Source organism: Nomascus leucogenys, chromosome 10 (genome assembly GCF_006542625.1).
Source record: "Nomascus leucogenys isolate Asia chromosome 10, Asia_NLE_v1, whole genome shotgun sequence".
NCBI lineage: Eukaryota > Metazoa > Chordata > Mammalia > Primates > Hylobatidae > Nomascus > Nomascus leucogenys.
This window is the reverse complement of record NC_044390.1, coordinates 80977313-80998609: the sequence shown is the minus strand read 5'-3', so window position 1 is coordinate 80998609 and position 21297 is coordinate 80977313. Positions and strand designations below refer to the sequence as shown.

Genomic DNA, 21297 nt, shown 5'->3' with positions numbered 1-21297 from the left:
CTGAAACCTCTGCCTCCCGAGTAGCTGAGATTACAGGCGCCCGCCACCAGGCCCAACTAATTTTTGTATTTTTAGTAGAGACGAGGTTTCACCATTGGCCAGGCTGATCTTGAACTCCTGACCTCAGGTGATCCACCCACCTCAGCATCCCAAAGAGTTGCGATTACAGGCCTGAGCCACCACGCCCAGCCTGCCTTTCTCTTCTAAGGACAGTTGGCACCCATAATCTCATCTCAAGATCGTTAGTTATATGTACAAAGCCCCTTTTTTCCCAAATAAGGTCATATTTACAGGTTCCAGGTGGACATATATTTTGGGGGAGGTCACCATTCAACCCTCTGCAGACCATCTGAGTCCCCTTTCCTTACTCTACAGGCATTTAATGAGCACCTCCTATTGGCCAGCCCTGAACTGGCGGCCAGGGATCCAGCAATCAACACAGCAGGATAGGCCAGGCCCAGTGACTCACGCCTGTAATCCCAGCACTTTGGGAGGCTGAGGCAGGCAGATCACTTGAGGTCAGGAGTTTGAGACCAGCTTGGCCAACATGGTGAAACCCCATCTCTACTAAAATACAAAACTTAGCTGGGTGCTGTGGCTCACGCCTGTAATCCCAGCACTTTGGGAGGTTGAGGCGGGTGGATCACTTGAGGTCAGGAGTTCAAGACCAGTCTAGCCAGCATGGCAAAGCCCCGTCTCTACTAAAAATACAAAAAACTAGCCAGGCATGGAGGCCGGCGCCTGTATTCCCAGCTACTCAGGAGGCACGAGAATCACTTGAGCCCGGGAGGTGGAGGTTGCAGTGAGCTGAGATGGCACCACTGCACTCCAGCCTGGGCGACAGAGCGAGACTGTCTCAAAAACAAGCAAACATACAACACAGTAGGCTCACTGCTGCTGTGAAAGTTCACAGTCTGTTGGGAGATGGCCAAGTAACAGGTGGTCATGGTGCCAAGGGAGAAGTGGGGCAAGTGTCCAAAGGAAGGGTGGGGAGGGCTTCCCAAAAGACGTGGCTTCTAAACTATGTCCCAGGAGGTGAGTAGTGGCTACCCTGAGAGGTAGACTTACCCTGAGGGCAGCAGAGAGCCCCTGAAGGTCCAAGAGCAGGAGAACAGCCATGCCCAGCTGCCTGTGAAGCTGCCACCTCCTCTCCCTCCACACCCCGACACTCAGGGACATGCCCCCGCAGCCCACACTCCCAGGGAAAGCATTCCTGTAGTGGACCTCCTGGTTACTTTTGTAGAAAACCTTGTGGCCGGCCCTCCACCACCTCTGCAGAAACAACACCCTCACCCCACGAAGCCCAACCTGTTCTCTCCCTGGCTGACTTTGAAGCCATGGTTGTAGCAGAGTGGGTAGGTTCCATTGATGGGTAGAGAAGGCAGAGGCCAGAGGGAGGCAGCCAAGGCCAGGAACGCCAGGAGCCACCAGAAGCTGGAAGGGCCGAGGAAGTCTCCTCCCTTAGAGCCTCTGGGGGAGCACAGCCTTGCTCACACCTGGATTTCAGACTTGTGGACTCCGGAACTGTGAAAGCATAACTTCAAAGCATGTTCCTGAGAGTGGGACAGGTTCCACTCCAGGGGGCCTGGAGTGAGTTGCAGGGAATGGGAATAGGTAGAGAAGGCAACTCGGGGACAGGGTTCAGCTGAGGGCAAGGCTGCCTTCAGGCGGGACCATGGCTTGCAGCCGCACAGCACAGGACACTTAGTCTGAGCTAAAGAATATTTGCTTAATGAGTGAGTATAAAATCTAGAAACATGTCTGGTTTGCTGAAGACTGACTACGTGGGTGGGTGCTGAGCCCCATTTCAACTGTAAATGCTAACTCATTGCAAGAGACAGAAGGTCATTGTCTTGTAAGCAGAGGCCTGAAAGCCAGTTCCGGCATTGGAACCTAAAGAACAGACACGGGAATCCAAGGCCATCATAGCAGCAGTGGTCACAATTATTGAGTCTTACTCTGGCCCAGGCACTATAAGCCAGGGAGTCCTCACAACAGCCAGAATTGATGGGGTTGTTGTCCCCATTTGATAAGTGAAACCGGTGCAGAGAGATGGCATGCCTTGCCCAAATTCGCAAGGCTATTAGTGGGAGGAGCCAAGAGACTTTAAGGGCCCTTTCTCTGTCTACGAAAGCAATAAACAATCAAAGATAAAGAATAATGTTATTCAAAGAACAGTCAGTGACTTTCTATATTGGAACCTGGCTATGGTTGGGATGGAGGGGGGTAAAAATCCCAATTACCAGGCCCTTCTTGTACCAAATGAATTAATACTAAGGAGGTTGAGTCTTAAGACTCTGTATTGAACCAGGCACCTTCTCCCCTACCCCCATGATATGGTTTGGATTTGTGTCCCCCAAGTCTCATGTCAAATAATAATCCCCAGTGTGGGGCCTGGTAGGAGGTGACTGAATCATGGGAGCGCTTTCTCATGAATGCTTTAACACCATCTCCCTGGGTGCTGTTCTCGTGATACTGAGTGAGTTCTCATGAGATCTGGTTGTTTAAAAGTGCATAGTGGCTCTTGCCTGTAATCCCAGCACTTTGGGAGGCCAAGGTGGGCAGATCAAAAGGTCAAGAGTTCAAGACCATCCTGGCCAACATGGTGAAACCCCATCTCTACTAAAAATACAAAAATTAACTGGGCGTGGTGGCGCATGCCTGTAGTCCCAGCTTCTCGGGAGGCTGAGGCAGGAGAATTGCTTGAACCCAGGAGGAAGAGGTTGCAGTGAGCCGAGATCACGCCACTGCCTTCCGACCTGGGCAACCGAGCGAGACTCCATCTCAGAAAAAAAAAAGAAAGAAAAAACCGTGTAATACCTTCCCCCTCTCTCTCTTCCTCCTTCTCTGGCCACATAAGATGTGCCTGCCTCCCCTTCACCTTCTGTCATGATTGTAAGTTTCTTGAGGCCTCCCCAGGAGCAGAAGCTGCTATGCTTCCAGTATAGCCCATGGAACCATGAACCAATTAAAACCTCTTTTCTTTATGAATTACCCAGTCTCAGGTATTTCTTTATATCCGTGTGAGAATGCAAATACACCCCACCCCTGCAATTTGTCTGTATCCCAGTTTGGGATCCACTGTTATGAAGTGTACATGTATATTTTCTGCCTTCAGGAATCAGATTCTTTGCTGTAAACATAGATTGTAATGTACCTCCTTTCAAACAATCATGGGAACATGTATAAAAGAGCACCACATATAAGGCTACCAAAGAAAACCTCAATACATTCCAGAAAGAGGAAATAATATTGATTACATCCTTTGACTACATGCAATAAAAGTAGAAATTTGTATCAAAACAGGAGAAAGAAAAGCTCTTATAAATTAAAACTCTCAAAGAACTGGAGTCAAAAAATACACTGAAATTGCATAATATCTTCTAAAAACAGCAGTAATAGAAACACTCATGGTTCTGATGACAGCTAAAGCTATGCCTAGAGGAAAAGTCATAGCCTTAAATATCTGCTACATACACAAGCTCTGCCAGTTCCATCTTGTATTATTTATCTATTGCTGCTTAATGAACAATCACAAGACTCAGTGGCTTAAAACATTACATGCTTATTTAGCTCAGGAGTCTGTAGGTGAGGTGGGCAGTCTTTGTCCAGCTTGGTCATTCATGCCTCTGCCCTCAGCTGCAGGCTAATTAGGTGGCTTTGCAGATCTTGGCTGGACTCTTCCATATCTCAGAGCTGTCTCCTTGTCTGGCCTGGCCTCAGGCTGAACTGACTCAGTGCTCTCTCATCCTCCAAATGGTCAGCCTAGGCGTCTTTTCCTGGGTGAGGCAGAGGAGGCAGAGAGGAAGAGTTTATTCAAAGCCTCTTGTGCCAAGTTTGCTACTTGCCCCATTGCTTCAAAGCAAGTCTCATGGTGGAGCTTCAAGTCAGCAAGGGAGGGGTCTATCAGAAGGCATGGATATGGGCTGGAAAGGGACAAAAAACTGGGACCATGAATACAGTCAGTCTCCCACATACCTCTTAAATACATCTTGTATCCATCATTTTCCTTGGGCACCATCTTTGTGCCAGCCCCCATGTGCTACCTAGATTAGTGGGACAGCCTCCCTCTCCCCTTTCCCTCACCCCACTCCCCTACTTACCACCTGCTCATCCTTGAGGTCTAGACATCACTTCCTCTGACCAGTCCACTGACCACCCAAGACAGATGCTCTCCCTCTGGTCCTCTGTAGGGCTTGCCACTGCTGTAGGGTACTTCCCTCACTGCACTGTAGAGTCTGTGTGCTCTGTCAACCTGCTGCCAGCAATTTGAGGACAGAAACCATGTCTTATTCACAGCAGCGTCCACAAACAAGAGGCACCCACTAAGTGTTTGCTAGCATTCAGGTAGCCCCTGGTCTGTCCCCTTGAGAAACGGAGCATTCAGAGACTTGTCATTGCCAAAACCAGGAAAGTTCTGGCCAGCAGGTGAGCTCAGCCTCACCCATGGTTGTCTTCCAACTCCAGGGGTATTTGTGCTGCCAAGGGACCCAGATGGTGCTCCCCAAGCCCCAGGTGTGAGTGGGCCAGCGAATTAATTCCCTCCTGCCAAAAGGGTCTGTGCTCTTTGTCTTTCTCCCTCACTGTGGTCCAACCGACTTGATCATCACAGCCAGGTGGATCCCAGGACCACCCAGAGGTCACTGACAGGTTCCCTCGGACCAGGCAGCCTTCAGTCCCACTCATCTTTAAGGAAGGGAAGCCAGCCCAGCCAGCTCAAGGCCAGTCCCTCCTTCCCTGCCAAGGCAGATGGCAAACCAGACCCCCCTCCTTCCCCTCACCCACCTCCTCCATAGCAGACCCTGCACGTGCCCACACGTTCGTTCGCTCTCCCGGCCCGCTCAGATTGGCCACGGTGTGGATTAGAAATGGTGCCCATCCCCAGTTTAAAATGTGCCCCCAGGGCTCTTCAACAGCCGGATCTAGTTCATTCTGGTTCCCAAGACTCAGTCATTTCAAACCCCATTTTCCCTGGGAAACCTTTGAATTTAGAAATCTGAGTTTTGGATTTAGCCTCATTTCTCTGCATTCTGCTTCCCGTCCAATTCCCTAGGCCTCCCTGCCCTCGCTGTGGAGCCCTGAATCAGGGGCAAGCTGCCCCACCCTGCCTCGCCACCCAGCTGGGGCGGCCTCATTTCTAGGGGGAGATGAAAAACCAACTCGTCCTTGTTCCTGCCCAGAGAAGCCCAGATTTTTAACTTCCTGGTGTCTTAAAAGCAGTCCCGATTCTTCAGTCTCTCTTCTCTCTGGTTAGGTAGGTGATCTACTTAGAAGAATAGGGAATTCGTACCTCTCCCCTCGCCCTCCACCCAACGGACTCAGTAAAGCAGCTTTCAAAATGAGGCGGGATGGTGGATGGGAAGGGGTGCAGTCAACGTTTGCGTTTTCTGAGTTGATTGCTGTTTTTACTTTGATTGCATCTTGCCTGAGAGTCCTGGCTTCTGGGGCGGAAGCCATTGGCCCCTCAAAATGAGATTCCAGTGCTTCCAAGAAACCCAGGCCCTGGCCAGCCATGGTGGCTCACGCCTGTAACCCTAGCACTTTGAGAGGCTGAGGCGGGCGGATCACCTGAGGTCAGGAGTTCAAGACCAGCCTGGTTAACATGGTGAAACCCTGGCTCTACTAAAAATACAAAAATTAGCCGGGCATGATGGTGGGTGCCTATAGTCTCAGCTACTTGGGAAGCTGAGGCAGGAGAATCACTTGAACCCAGGAGGCAGAGGTTGCAGTGACTGAGATCACGCCACTGCACTCCAGCCTGGGCAACACAGTGAGACTCTTATCTCAAAAAAATAAATAAAAAAAGAAAGAAACCCAGTCCCTTAGGAGTGACAGGTCAAGCTTCTCCCTTTAATCTGGAAGCACAGGCTGGAAAATCACCCCAACCAGGATTCTCCTTCCCGATTCCCACATCTCTGCATCTGCTTCCTCATCTGAAAACATGGATAATGTGTCCATTCCTTCCCAGGGGTGTTAGGAAGACCCAGCAGATGAGTGTTGAGCCACCGCAGAGTGCCTGGTTTGCAGGAAACACATAAACCATTCATTCCACCGAGTTTTGCTAAACGCTGCCCAGTGCCAGGCACTGATTGGTAAGCCAAGGATCCACATCCAGGTCCCCATGGGAGTCATCCCCACACATCCAGACCCAAAATGACAACCAGTGGCACCTGTGTAATGTGTGTGCAGGGATGGTGCAGGGTGCCATGAGAGAAGGATGCTGGGGAGCCTCCTTCAGAGGGACAATGAGCAGATTTCTCTAGGAAGTGATTTCCCAGCCAAGGGAGAGTAGGAGGCAGCTGAGCAAAGGGAAGAGGAAGTTCAGGAGGGAGGAGTGGCCTGTGCAAAGGTGCAGCAGCGGGAACTGAGTGCATGGCTGCCAGCCCCCCTCCAACCCCAGCCCCCAGCCCCTCTTCTCCATTACCTGCCCCGCTGGAAAGCCCTGCTGGCGCCTCCAGTCCCAGGATGGAACGCCATCAGCCGGGAGCTGCTCCCAGGACACTGGACTGTCCCCATCTGGGGGCCGACGCCTTGGGTCAGGGCTGCGCAGGTGCCCCTGTCCTCAGACCGGCCTCCTCCCTGAGGCAGGGAGTCACATGGCAGCTGACTGAGGTTTCAGATGTGACCACTCATGAATATCAATGAGGCCTGGTAATTCACAGTAAGTGAGATCCAGATTGACTAATAAGCAAGGCTTTCACCCCAAACTGGGTCTGGGGAAGGAGAGTGGCAGTGGCGGGCGGCGGGCAGGTGTGGGCATGATGTGACCAGAATTGGAAAACCCGACAGCAGAGCCACAGGCAACAAGGTGGCCATGGTCGCCTGCTCGCTCACTGGAGGGGCCGCCAAACAGCCTGGGGAGCGAGGGTCCCCTCACAGGCAGCAGGCTGTAAGCCCTGGCACAGAGCATGTGTAGCCCAAGGGAATGCTTCAAAAACCCCTGCAGTGTGACGAGGGGCCAGGAGCCGGTGGGCTTCCTCAGGGTAGAAGGAGGCAGCTGTCAGTCCCAGGCAGGACTGAGGAAAGGGCTACAGCCTTTCAGGGATGTCTGATGCCCACTCTAGTGTTTTGGTTGGCGTCAGGAATGTGAGAGCCCTGCAGGTCTCTTCTCTGTCCCGGCTGAGAGCCGGTGCCTCTCTCTGCAGTTGTGGGGTCTGACTGGGGATCCCAGGAGAGACGAGTTGTCTGAGCAGAGTGCTCCAAGAGGGGTGAGACTCCTGGGGCCATGGTTCAGGAGAGAGAGAACCCTGAGAGCTGGGGGCCCTGAGAGTCAAGGGTGGCACCCAGCCCTGTTCTGAGCGCTTCTGTGAGCAACGGGCTCAATCTCAGCAGAACCAGCTGGAAGTCTGAATTGTGGACAGTTTCATGGGAACCAGCCAGAGTGCTGGGTGAAAATCTGGCTCTACTGCTTAAAAGCTGTGTGACCTCAGGGTGGTTACCTCAGGGCTGTTCTGTGCCTCAGTTTCCTCCTCTGTAAAATGGGCATGAGAAGAACACTCACCTCCGAGGATTAACTGAGCGCACCCAGGTGTGTCGCCTCCCGGCTGTGTGACTTAGGCAAGCACTGTGCCTCCCTGAGCCACGTCCCCATCTGTAGGGTGAGGTCAGGAGACTGAAATGAGGGGTAGAAAGCCCCCTGCACACCGTGGGTATTGGATGAGGGTTGCTTTCCTCCTTCCCTCCACCTCCCTCATTGGAGTCTTGGTTCATCCACTCCCTTGACATGTGATTGTCATCACTGTCCTAGCCGTGGGTTAACTCATTCAACCCTCACACCATCCCACAAGATGGGTACCATTATTGCCATCCTTGTCTCCCATGAGGAAGCAGGAGCCCAGAGAGGGCCTGTCACTTGCTCAAGACCACACAGCTCATGGTTGAGCCAAGGTTAGAACCAGGCGGCCTGACTCTGGGGTCTGTGCTCTCCACCTGGCACTGTACCCCTCAGCCGGCTGGGTCAGTCTTTACCTAATGTCTTAAATACAGGCATGTGCTCCTGCCCATTGGAGAAAGCAATGGAAGGCTCTGGAAACTGGACATCTCCCTCCAGCCCCCAGCTGCAGGCTGCTGGTGACTGAGAGAACTTCCCCTTCCCTCTTGCACTGGAAGGAGCATTGGGTTTTCAGCAGGAGCTGATGGGGGCATTTGCAGAGAATCAATCATACCGAATCCTTTATTTTCCTGGTGCAGCACCGTCTTGGTGCCACTGTCCCTAGCCGTTAAGACGCGATCGGTTCCCAGAAGCAGCTGCATGCTCCCACTCATGGTGTCTGCTGCAGCCCAGCTCCAGGAGAGGACAGCTTCTCCGCCTTCAAAAGATTCCCTTCCATTGGGGACAATGGTCAACCCAGAGTAGGGACGGGAGAAATGTGGGGCTCAAATCAGAAGACGCTGCATCCATCCAGGCACAACTTGAACAGGTTCTCGGGTTCTCTTGCATCTTAAAGACGGTAGCCAGCCTTCTTTGAGAGCTAAATTTGAGGTCCCGGGGATTCAATGATAAATTGAATCCATCACTCCATTATCGAATCCTCCCCACAGTCCCATGGGTACTGCTGTCTCCCTCATTTTACAGTTGAGGAAACTGAGGCTCAGGGCTGCTCCGGGGACTTCTCAGCGCCAAACGGCTTGGAGTAAGCTGGCGTGGCATTCCTGCCAGGTGTCTCTGACTTCCAGCCCCAAGGCTGCACCCCCCAGCTGAAGGCCAGCGACAGAGAGCCCAGTGCATTTGCTCATTCATCAAAACAGACATTGACTAGCACCTCTCCCGGCTGGGCCTGGCCTTAGTGTCCGTGGGGAAGAGGGTGGACACAGCCCCTGGTCACAGGGGGAGCCACAGGTTGGTGGGGGAGCAGATGGTTCCAACAATTATGGAGGATTGAGAATGCCAAGGTCGGGGCATACCTGGGGCCCTGTTGGACATGTGTGTTTGTGTGTGCACCTGCATGTGGAAGGGGACAGCAAGCCACAGGCATACAGTTCCGTGGTCATCCCGAGCTTAGCCTTGGCCTTCAGAAAGCACCAGGCACTGCCTTTACTCATCCAAACAGTAGCCAGGACATGGATTCAGTGCCCTCCAGGCCCCCTCCCCAGCCACACTGCCTGTTTTTCTGATGTGGGATGACATAAAAGGTAGTTTTAAAACCAGCAGATTGGGGGGTTTGTTTTGTTTTTTTGTTTCTGAGACAGAGTCTCACTCTGTTGCCCAGGCTGGAGTGCAGTGTTTTGATCTCAGCTCACTTCAAACTCCACCTCCCAGGTTCAAGCAATCGTTGTGCCTCAGCCTCCAAAGCAGCTGGGAGTGCACCACCGCGCCCAGCTAATTTTTTTGTTGTTGTATTTTTAGTAGAGACGGGGTCTCACCACGTTGGTCAGGCTGGTCTTGAACTCCTGACCTCAAGTGATCTGACTGCCTTGGCCTCCCAAAGTGCTGGGATTACAGGCGTGAGCCACCGTGCCCGGCCAAAACCAGCAGGCTTTGTAACCCAGGGAAGCAGGTGAGCAGGTTGTCTGCCTTCATCACAGACAAGCTGTGTTGGTGTCGATGCCTCCAGCCAGGACATCTTGAATATGACATCAAGTCTTGTGCAGAGGGGCCCAGGGAGACGAGGCATCAGGGCTTTCCCAAGGCCACTGCTGACAGCGGGCTGGGTGTTAGGCCTGGAGTGGCCCCAGGAAAATGAGACAGCACCATTGGGACTCTGATGGAGCAGTGTTTTGGGCACACGGTCAGGCTGGGGGCAGCTCAGGACTGATCAGTCTCAGCTTCCCTTCCCTAATACACAAGCGGCATTTCTCCCACCTGAAAAAAACACCCCAGCACCTGTAATCCCAGCACTTTGGAAGGCCGGGGAGGGCGGATCACCTGAGGTCAGGATTTCGAGATCAGCCTGACCAACATGGAGAAGCCCTGTCTCTACTAAGAATACAGAAATTAGCCGGGCGTGGTGGCGGATGCCTGGCTACTTGGGAGGCTGAGGTAGGACAATCTCTTGAACCTGGGAGGCAGAGGTTGTGGTGAGCCGAGATCACGCCATTGCACTCTAGCCTGGGCAACAAGAGTGAAACTCCATCTCAAAAAAAAAAGAAAAGAAAAAGAAAAAAACACTCCAGGCACACCGTGTTCCATTTTACTCTGGCATGTGTGAGGATCCAGTTCTTCTGGATCATGAATTCCATGAGCACTGACCCTGTTCTAAGTCCTCTAGGTGAATGAACTCATTTAGCCTTTGAAACAGATACTAGCATTCTCCCCTTTTTCCAGACAAGGAAACAAGGCACAGAGAGGTGTCATGGAGTGCCCAAGACCACACAGCTTCTAAGTGGCAGGACTAGGCTTAGAAGTCAGGGAATCTGGCTCCAGGGCCTACACCCTTGACCACAGCACACCATAACGTTGGGATGGCCCCTTCCACACCTGCGTGTGCTCCTGGCAGGGGGCTCCCGGTGGGCGGGGCCTCTGTCTGCACCACTCAGCCTATGGAAGTCAGAGCCCATCAAGAGATGAGCTTCAGCCAGGCTCGGTGGCTCACACCTGTAATCCCAGCATTTTGGGAGGCCGAGGCGGGTGGACCACGAGGTCAGGAGATTGAGACCATCCTGACTAACACGGTGAAACCCCGTCTCTATTACAAATACAAAAAATAAGCTGGGCGTGGTGGCAGGCGCCTGTAGTCCCAGCTACTCGGGAGGCTGAGGCAGGAGAATGGCATGAACCCGGGAAGTGGAGTTTGCAGTGAGCCAACATCCTGCCACTGCACTCCAGCCTGGGTGACAGAGCAAGACTCTGTCTCAAAAAAAAAAAAAAAAGAGAGAGAGAGAGATGAGCTTCAAAAGCATACTCTGAGCATCTTCTCCCAACTTGTGCGGTCACCCGGCCCTTTGCTGGAAGGTGTGAGTCAGCCAGAGGGGAAAGGTTTGAATTGTGAGGAAACAGGGTGTAGGTTGGGTGAGTGCCCCCTCTCCTGATCAAATGTTAAATGCTAAAGGACATGTCCAGGAGTGGGTGGGCGGAAGGTCAAGAACCAGGGCATGGCCCATGGCCCTGCACTGTGGCTGAGATCCAGCCCTGCCCACCTGCCCCTGGGATCCTCGTGTCCCCTGTTCCATCTCTGTAAAGTGGGGATCCGCTTATTTGGTAAGTGTGTATTGAAAGGCACCTAAGTGCCAAGCCCTGTTCTAGGCACTGGGGATACCGCGGTGAAGAGAACAGACACAAAGCCCCACCCCCTGAAGCTCACCTCTCACTCCCAGAGACAGACATTCCGCAAGTCAGAACGTAATGTCAGGCAGATGGGGCTGCAGTGTCATCAGAGCAAGGGGCAGCTACCACACTGGTCAGGGAGCACCCTCACTTGGGACCCTGGCATGGCCTCGCCGATGAGGTGACAGTCATGCTACTGCTGCCCTGAGGATGACCGGAAAGAAGCTTGTCCAGGGCCCCTCAACACAGAGTCTACACATAGTAAGTGCTCAATAAACGGCCACCACTGGCATGATGCCTGTTCTTGTTATTTACATTCCTATTCTCGGTCCCATCGATTCTTAAGCAGATGCCAGGTCAGCTCGAAATTTCCCCATCTAAACTGCAAAGACAAGCGATCTTCATGAGGGGCCATGGGGAATAGATGGGCCAGCTTGCCACCGCTGCTAATTTTTATTTGCATCTCAAGTGGGCCTTGTCGCCTTCCTGATGTGGGGAAGCACCACGAGGATTCAGTGGGGGCAGGGGACACTTGCTCCCTGGTCGGAGGGAATCCAGGTGCTCTCTGCATCCATGGCTGGCGGCTGGAGAGGGTTTGCCATCGGAGCTCGGAAGGCCCAGCCCGTTGCCTCCCATGAAACACCGGGTAGTTTCTCATTTTCCCCTTGAGTAGTTTCACAGCCCAGTTAAACCTGCAGCAAAGGCTGGCTGGGATGGAGACCCAGGCCCAGGAAGGAGGCGGGTGAGGGGAAGCAAATATACCCCACACTCTGCCCTGCCCCCACCACACACCCAAAAATATGAAATGGCCAGGAAGAACTCAAAGGAGAAAGTGATTTACAAACACTGCCCCTGGCTCCAAGACAAGCATTCCCCAAATACAAAAAAAGACACCACACAGAGATCCCACTTTGGGACATTTATTTTGCAAACTGAACTGCAAACCGCACAAAGACGTCCTGTTGCAGCTCCTTATCTTTTAGAGCAGCAGTTTGCCCCCGGTCCGTTTCCCTAAAGTGTGGTTCAGCTGCAGAATTCTTGCTTCGATTGTGATAGACAGGAGTATGATCATCTTTAGTTATAGGGGGGTTGGAAGTGCCACTTTTGAGAATCTGCCCTCCCCCAGATGCTCATTAACAATGCCGGCCTATAACCATGTGAGGGAGGCTCTTATGCCCATTTTTCAGGTGCAGTAACTGAGGCTCAGAGAGGTGTGGTGACTTGCCCAGGGTCACACAGCTCAGAGACGACAGACTCAGGCCTCAGGCTTCAGGCCCATCCACCCCCACTCCCCACCCCCATCTGTCTGACTCTGAAGTCAGTGTTCTTTCCAGAAGATACCCAAATGGGCCAGAGCAGCAAGGGAGAAAACTGGGCCATCATCTTGCAAACAGCTTCCAGTCTGGGGTCCAGGCAGTCCCAGCCGGCTGCAGCTGCGACAGCATCAATTTCCCCTCAGGCTCACTGGTCTCCTTTGCAGCTCATTTTCAATCAGTGCCAACAACTGGAATGAGACCCTCCCACCAGTGTCAGCCCTGGCCAATAGGCAGGGTCAGGCACCACACGTGGGCATCTCGGGGTGCTTTCTCTGCCCTTGTAGAGCTCTGGAATCAGGGTTATCAGGGGCCATCAGGCTGGGCAACACGAGTCCAGTTTCTTGGAGCTTCAAAGTGTCAAAGGCTTCTGGAGCCGAGCCCCCACCGTATCCCTGCTGCCTTTGCCCAGCGGTCTTCAGCCTCATGGTAATAATTCTCATTGCGAATAGAATTGTCTGCTCCACTTCAAAGCCACTAGGGCCATCTTGCAGTCCCTTATGCTCTCTGTCCCCTTCTTTTCTCCAGGTCTCTGCTCAGATGTGGCCTCATCGGAGAGGCCTTCCCTTCCATCCTGTGTAAAGTACCGCCCCCAACACGCTCTGTCGCCAACTCGTTTGATTTTCTTCCTAGTCCTTAACATCCTCTGACATACTTTATATTTATATGTTTATTGCTTCTCCTCCCTCCCCAACTAGAATGTTCCATGAGGGCGGGGTGTGTTATCTTGGTCTCTGTTGAGTCACCAGTGCCCAGAACGACGCCTAGACAAAGGCACATGGATATGGAGTGAACAAGTTTGTAGGCAGAGAGCGCCGCGGGCTCCCTCCTTAGTCATTACCACCCTTCAAGGTAAGTCATCTTATCCCCACTTCACAGATCAGAAGACTGAGGTCCCAGGGGCTGAGCATCACGCAACTCAAAGCAGGAGAACCTAGTCTCCTTGGCACTGAAATGGCCACCCTGCACAAATGCAGAGAGTCCCATGTCACCCTTTGATGGCACCAGCACAACAGGGAACTTTGTCCTCCACGAAGGTGGGAAGTTCAACTCCTGGCAAGCCTCCACAGCTTTCAAAAAAGAATAAAGGGGGATCAAATCAAGCTAGAAGTTGGAAACTTGGGTCGGCCTGCCTGGCTCCAAGTCCCTGGCGAGGCCGCAGCCGCTGTCTGTGCCCGAGCCGGGAGCGGGGCAGAGAGCGGCAGGCCGCGGGGTCTGGGGGCTTGCTGGCAGCCGGCCGGCTGCGGGCTCGCCTGACTTAGTTAGAATGCAGCCGTTAGATCGCTGCATCCTCTCTGATGGCTGCGAGTGATTGACACTTACAAATTACCCAGCCGAAAGTGTCGAGTCTTTGACCCCTGAGTAACATCTTTGGCAAGCCTGAGATTTGCCAGCATTTTGTCATCTAATTACTACAAATCCCTTGAAAATTCACTGGCTGGTGAATTTTTAATGCGGGGCAATTTCAATGTGATGCATGGTCCAGATGGGTTCTTGCGTTTCTCACCTCTCTCTCTCTCTTTCTCCTCTTCTCTCCCTCTCATTCTGTCTCCGTTCCTCTTTGCTTAACTTTTTTATTTCCTAACCTCCCAAACTTTTGGATGAGCCAGTAGTAACAGGAGCCCCACCCAAGCGTTTGGGTAGAGTGGTTGCAGGATGGCTGTCTTCACATCTGATCATTTTCATGCTGTGTTCTTTGGAAATGGGCTTACAGACCAGTCACCAGAAAAATGCCTCCTGGAGAACGCATGGGTTCACCTTCTCCCACTAGACTTCCCCAACCAGCACAATAAACAAAGTGGCATAAATAAACCAGCCTCCTTCGCGAAGTACCTTGTGAGTGGTCACTTCCCCCAGGCAAGCGGGCTGGTGACTGTCTGCAAGGTTGGTTGCATTCGCACTAAACTCTTGGGCAAAGCTAGTGTGTCATCACAATTGTTTTCTTTTAACTCATTGCTAAGGTCCTCTGAGGATGGTGCTCAGTGGGGAAGGGGCGAGATGGCTGCCTTTTGTGGAGCAGAGATGAAATCGTCTCTTCTGCCCTGCATGCTTGGACATTCAATGCTGACCAGGCCTCCAGGCTTCTCAGACCTGGACGGAGAAGCTGGACTTTCTCCAGCCCAGTGCCGCACTGCCCCGTGTTGTAGAATGAACGTGAGACTTCAATACAGAGGAAGGCAGGCCTCCCCGTGCTTAGGGTTTCTTCCCCAAAGGAACAAAGTAATCTTCAAACCATGAGTGAGAAGTAGCCCATGAATGAGAAATTCACGCCCCATTCTCTAAAGACTCAACCACCCCATTCTGGCATGGTTTTAGAGTATTTATTATTCTTTTTTCTTTCACCTATGATATGTATATTGGGTTCTTATATCTAAATACAAAAACAAGATGCCTTTTAAACTTTGTGCCCCAAACAGCTGTCTGTGCAGACGCTCCCCGCGTTGACAAGATGGAGGGTGGAAATCAGTCACCACATGTTCCCACTGTTGACCTCCTAGAGATAAGTCCCTTCTGCCACCTCCACCAGCATCCCCACCCCCTCCCTCCTTCCCCCATTCAGGGAAACGAGGTTTTGCTTTTCAGCCCCGTTTCTGGTTACATATGTACATGGCTGATAAAATATTCCTCTTCACCCCTTCTCCCCGTGGGACCCGCCGTCTTACGGGGAAAGGGTTTGTATGACAGCGACCGCAACAGACGACGTGTCGCCTGGAAACCACAGTGGGGGGGTGACTCTCTCTCTCCCCTCTCCTTTTTATTCAAATTCCCTCTTCTGGTTTTGATAACGGCATCATTGCTGGAGAGAAAAGGCTGGGGCTTCCTCTGTGGAACTCTGGCCGAGGCCCAGATGGTCACCCTCCTGTCCTTGAGAGAGAGGGAGAATGCCACCGAGGTCCTGACCGTTTGCTCCCTGGCAACGGGCACCTGAGGCTACCCGGGCCTGCAAGGAGGTCGGTCCTGCCCTCCTGCTAAGTAGGCAAGGTCTGTCTTCTGCACAGCAGGCTCAGTTGGTTCTACATGGAGCTCACTCTCCCTTCGTGGCCGGGATAGCTGGGGCCAGAGAAGAATTTGGGTGGGGGAAATTTCCACAGAAGCAAACATGGCTGGCTGGATGGAGTCCAGCAATGGGAGAAGGAGGGGCTGGGCACTGTGCATGGAGAGGAGGAGGTCTCGGCTGCTGAGATTGTCCAGGAAGGATGGAGATAAAGGAAGGTCTGCGGGGTTTGCCCCAAGGGATTGGGGAGACTAGACGGTGCCTTTGCAGAGACAGATTTCTGCTTGTCTCTCCACCCACTTGGTTCTCTCATGTCTCCCTTCCTGTGTCACTGACATTCTCCAAATCCAGAATATTCCAGAAGCAGAAGATGGGGCAAAGGAAGATTCAGGGAGGTTGGGGGCCAGAGGAGACTTCTTTCCCCAAGCTTCTTGATAACCTCCTTTGCCAAAAAGCAACACCTCTCTTTCTTCAGAGTGCACAGAAGCAGGGAATTTTCACTCAGCATTTTGAAAGCTGGGCATCCACTGTGGAATCGCCGTTTGCAGAGATCTGTGATTGACCAGGCACGGGGCTTGGTGCTGAGGGGCAGAGCTGCAGACCCTGTGGTGAAAGAGCTTAAAATGGCGTGTGGGGTTCAGAAGACAAGAACGAATTGAATGAACTCCATGTGAGAGGTGCAGAGGCTTCTGAAAGATCAGAACAAGGTGGGGTTCAGATGTTAATGCTATGAGCATTTAATAAACACCACTAGGTGCTGAGCATAAGAGGGGCAAAGATGAGAGACACAGTCCCTGGTCTTGGAGGGCTGAAGTGTACTGGGAATGACCTTTGCATGCAGATGACCTCTTAGAAAGGGGGCATCCAGGTGGGAGGTTGCCACAGCGATGAAAGACCAACTTCACACATGCACTGAGACCCCTGTAGCTGGGTGGAGCAGGGCTGTTTTCAAGCTAACCTATTTCAAACAAAGATGCATGTGTGCATTACATGTAAAATAGAGCCTGGTCCCTCCATATGGAGGCCCGATTTGCATGAGCTGGCAGCTAGCAATATGGAGTCCATGTTGAAAGAAATGCATTTAGATCTAAAAATAACACGGCCACTGCAAATGACGAATTCTGTTATCTGCTCGGTGAGGCCGCCTGCCTCTAGCGTCATACTCCTTGAGATGGAATAATGAAGCAAAAATGCTGGCAACAAAATTTGCCTCTACTTCTTTCCCTTACCTCAATATTCCTCTGCTTTTTTCTTATTTAATTGTCTTATTTTGGCGTGTGTGTGTGTGTGTGTGTGTGTGTGTGTGTGCGTGTTTGCATGTACATGCATTTTACTCCTAACGAGTGCTGTGGTAACCATTTAAAGTTCTGTACTTATTTGGGCCATGTTCCCCACTTGACAATATATACCAACAGTTCGGAGACTATTGGAATTTTTCCCTCCTCCCTTTCACATATTCGCACATTCATTCAACAAACATTCATCAACATCTTTACACTGTATTTTGCACCTGGGCATACTATAGTAGCAGAGAAAGTTATTCTGAGGTCTCCTGGGAAAAGAGATAATAAGCCAGGAACAAAAACATGTATCATTTCAGCTAGGGATGAAGGGTAAAGAAAGGGCTGATTTTAGGTTGCAGTGGCCCAGGAAGGCCACCCTGAGGAGGTGACATTTCAGCCAAGACTTGAAGGCTAAGAAGATACCACCCATGTTTGCTGAGAATGGAAGTGGGGCCAGCAGTACCTTGGGTGGAGGGAAAAGAAAGTTCAAAGGTCCAGAAGCAGGGAGACTTTGTATTCGAGGATGTAAAGTTGGCCCAGGTTTCTGGAACACAATCCCTGTGTGGAATGAACTGGAGAGATATTTAGCCTTGTAGAAGCAACTGTTGAGAGCTTGCCATTCATTGAAACTGGAAGGTTCAATGACACAACAGTGAGGTGCAGGAGATGGGGTGAAAACAGGACGCAGCAGGCACTATGGGATAACTAGTTATTTCCAATCCCCTTCACCAGTGCTGCCTTCCACTTGATTTCTCAGCCCTGATGGCAGCTAGGGGGTGTCCAAGACAGAGTTCTAGCCAATCAGACATAAACAGAAATCTGGCTGGGTGCGGTTGCTCACGCCTGTAATCCCAGCACTTTGGGAGGCCAAGGTGGGTGGATCGCTGGTCAGGAGTTCAAGACCAGCCTGCCAACATGGTGAAACCTCATCTCTACTCAAAATACAAAAAGTTACCTGGGAGTAGTGGCAGGTGCCTGTAATCTCAGCTACTTGGCAGGCTGAGGCAGGAGAATCGTTTGAACCCGGAAGGCAGAGGTTGCAGTGAGCTGAGATCGTGCCACTTCACTCCTGCACTCCAGCATAGGTAGTAGAGCAAGACTCCATCAAAAAGAAAAAAAAAAACAACACCAGAAATCTGCTAGGAGCTTTCCAGAGAAGTTTTCATTTTCCTGAATAAAATGATAGTGAAACCGTAGGCCCTCTCCCTTCCTGCCTTCTTTCTGTCTTTCTTTAACAGAGGCAGATGTGATGTCTGGAGCCATGACAGCTATTTCCCAACCTTGAGGCAAAGGCCAATAGAATCACAAAGACAGAAGCTGGGCTTGGTGGCTCATGCCTGCAATCCCAGCACTTTGGGAGGCCAAGATGGGTGGATCACTTGAGGTCAGGAATTTGAGACCAGCCTGTCCACCATGGTGAAGCCTCATCTCTACTAAAAATACAAAAATTAGCAGGGCATGTTGGTGCACATCTGTAGTCCCAGCTACTCGGGAGGCTGAGGCATGAGAATCGCTTGAACCTTGGAGGCAGAGGTTGCAGTGAGCCAAGATCACGCCACTGCACTCCAGCCTGGGCAACAGAGCAAGACTCTGTCTCAAAAAAAAAAAAGAATCACAAAGACAAACAAGCTATTTAATCCACACCAGTCATCTCCCTCCAGACTCTTCATTATGTAAGAGGAACGGCTCCCGTCTGTTTAATACATAGTTGGCTTTTCTGTTACTTGCTCTCAAATGCATTCTTGAGTTGATCCGTGGAGTAAGGGTTTGGGGCTGTGGATGGAGGAATAACAATATGGGTGAGTCTGAATTCAAAAGCAGCAGCCTTAAGACTCTAAGATGGACACCATGCTTGAAAGAGCCATCTCTGATGGTAAAATGAATCTATTGCTTACTTAAATATCTCTACTTCAAGTTCCATATTTTGGGGGAAGGGCTAAGATGAAATGAATTAAGATAGGCATGAATCCTTATTTTATATGTGATTCTTATTTCACCCAAAAGCAAGTTTGGCGGACAGACAGCACCATTGGAGAAAGACTGCTTCCTGGGGTTTAATTTGTGTATCCATTGAGCCTGGATGGGGAAGGGCCGGAGATGTTGGAAAGTGAACAACAGTGGAAAGTAGAACATCTTTCCACATGAGCTCTGCTATCCCCTGGGCTTCCAGGATTTGAGGCATATTGTGACAATAAACTTTTTGTGGAATAGGAAAGAACAGTTATGGGATGTGCAGATTCATTACACAATGTTAGAAAACAAACAAACAAAAAAGAACGTTTATTTGCTTTTTGTGTTCCCTCAAGGCCCATGTAAATTCTTGTAAAGTAAAAGTCTGCAATGAAATATAAATCATACGGATGGCCACAGGTTCTAGATAGCACAGAGTTAAGGTCTCAAAATCATGGAAGGCTGAGAGCACGAATGACATGGGATGAGATGAAACTGTGAGCCTTGGTTCCAAGAATCTGGCATCAGGGCAGTCCCCATCCTGTCCACTTAATCTAATGCCAGCAAGTGTTAAGGTCCAGTTGGGCCAAGAGAAACCATCATGCCCAAGGAGAAGGCATCCACCGTATAGGGTAAATGCTAAATATGCAGCTCTCTGCCTAAGTGTGTGGCATATTGACTTGTAACCAACTGATATAGTTTGGCTTTGTCCCCACCCAAATTTCGTCTTGAGTTTTAGTTCCCGTAATCCCCATGTGTTGTGGGAGGGACCAGGTGGAGATACTTAAATCCTGGGGGCCATTTCCCCCATCTGTTCTCATGATATTGAGTTAGTTCTCACAAGATCTGATGGTTTTATAAGGGGTTTCCCCTTTCACTAGGCACTCATTCTTCTTCTCCCCACTGCCATGTGAAGAAGGACGTGTTTGCTTCCCCTTCTGCCATGATTGTAAGTTTTCTGAGGCCTCCCCAGCCACACTGCACTGTGAGTCAATTAAACCTCTTTCCTTTGTAAATTACCCAGTCTCAGATATGTCTTTATTAGCAGTGTGAGAATGGACTAATACATTTGTTGAAGAAATACCTACCTACTCTGCACATACTGCTTCGTGTGCTGGAATCATCTAAGACCAAAGGATTATCATAAAAGATGGATGTCAAGGTAGCTGTCCCAGAAATAATATAGAATATTCTACATGCCACATTTGCCTCTAGGGAATGTGCTTCCAGCTGCATTTTAACCAGGACATGGTCGTTCTGCACCTAGAAAACTCCAGACATGGCTGAGCATGGTGGCTCATGCCTGTAATCACAGCACTTTGGGAGGCCAAGGTGGGAAGGTTGCTTGCTCCCTAGGTAACCATGTGCAACCTAAAGGCCATAATAAAAAATGCTGACATCTTGGAAAAGATGCAACAGGACTTGGTGGAGTGCACTGCTCGGGCACTAGAGAAATAGAATATAGAGAAGGACATTCCAGCTCATATCAAGAAGGAATTTGACAAGAAGTCCAGTCCCATGCGGCTTGCATCATGGGGAGGAACTTCAGGAGTTACGTAACACATGAAACCAAATGCTTCATCTGTCCACCTGGGCCAAGTGGCCACTCTTCTGTTCAAATCTGGTTAAAAGCATGGACAGTATGACGCACCCAGTGATCCATCCAAAATCAAGGACTGCACCCTAAGTCCCAAAAACCAGAGACTGAAAATTTTGGCCTTGATCTTGGAACCTTCATTGTGTTATATACAGGGCAGTCACTGAACTAGCTTGTTATGGTTATAAAACAATTAGCAAAACCACCTACATTTGTATTTCTTTTCTTTTTTTTTTTTTTTTTAGACGGTTCGCTCTGTCACCAGCTGGAGTGCAGTGGCGATCTCGGCTTACTGCAAGCTCCCCTCCCGGTTCACGCCACTCTCCTGCCTCAGCCTCTCCAGTAGCTGACTACAGCGCCCCCCACCCTGGCTAATTTTTTTTTTTTTTTTTTAGTAAGACGGTTTCCTTTTCGATCTCTACTCTGATCTGCCCCTCGCCTCCAAATGCTGGATTACCGTGAGCCCGTGCCGCCTACATTTTTTTCTTTCTTTTTTTTTTTTTTTTTTTTAGACAGAGTTCCACTGTTACCCAGGCTGGAGTGTGCAGTGGCACAATCTCGGCTCACTGCAATCTCTGCCTCCTGGGTTCAAGTGATTCTCCTACCTCAGCCTCTCGAGTAGCTGGGATTACAGGCATGCACCACCACATCCAGCTAAGTTTTGTATTTTTAGTGGAGATGGGGTTTCCCGATGTTGCCCAGGCTGGTCTCAAACTCCTGGCCTCAAGTGATCTGACCGCCTTGGGCTCCCAGAGTGCTGGGATTACAGGCGTGAGCACCACACTTGGCCTTGTATTTATTTTCTATTCTGTATCTCTGCCCCATGTTATTTTCTCTCAAAATCCATTCTTTGAAAAAGTAATATGTTGCAGATGTGAAAAAAAAGAAAATTGGACTTGGAGTATAACATGAAAGGAGAAAGGAATAAAATGTCATTAAAATAAGAATATAGACAA

At 50.7% G+C, this 21297-nt stretch overlaps 1 pseudogene; it reads left to right on the top strand.

Annotated features, from left to right (window-relative positions):
• Nucleotides 1-20106: 20106 nt before the first annotated feature.
• Nucleotides 20107-20373, top strand: LOC100591571 (annotated as a pseudogene).
• The last annotated feature ends 924 nt before the right edge of the window (nucleotides 20374-21297 follow it).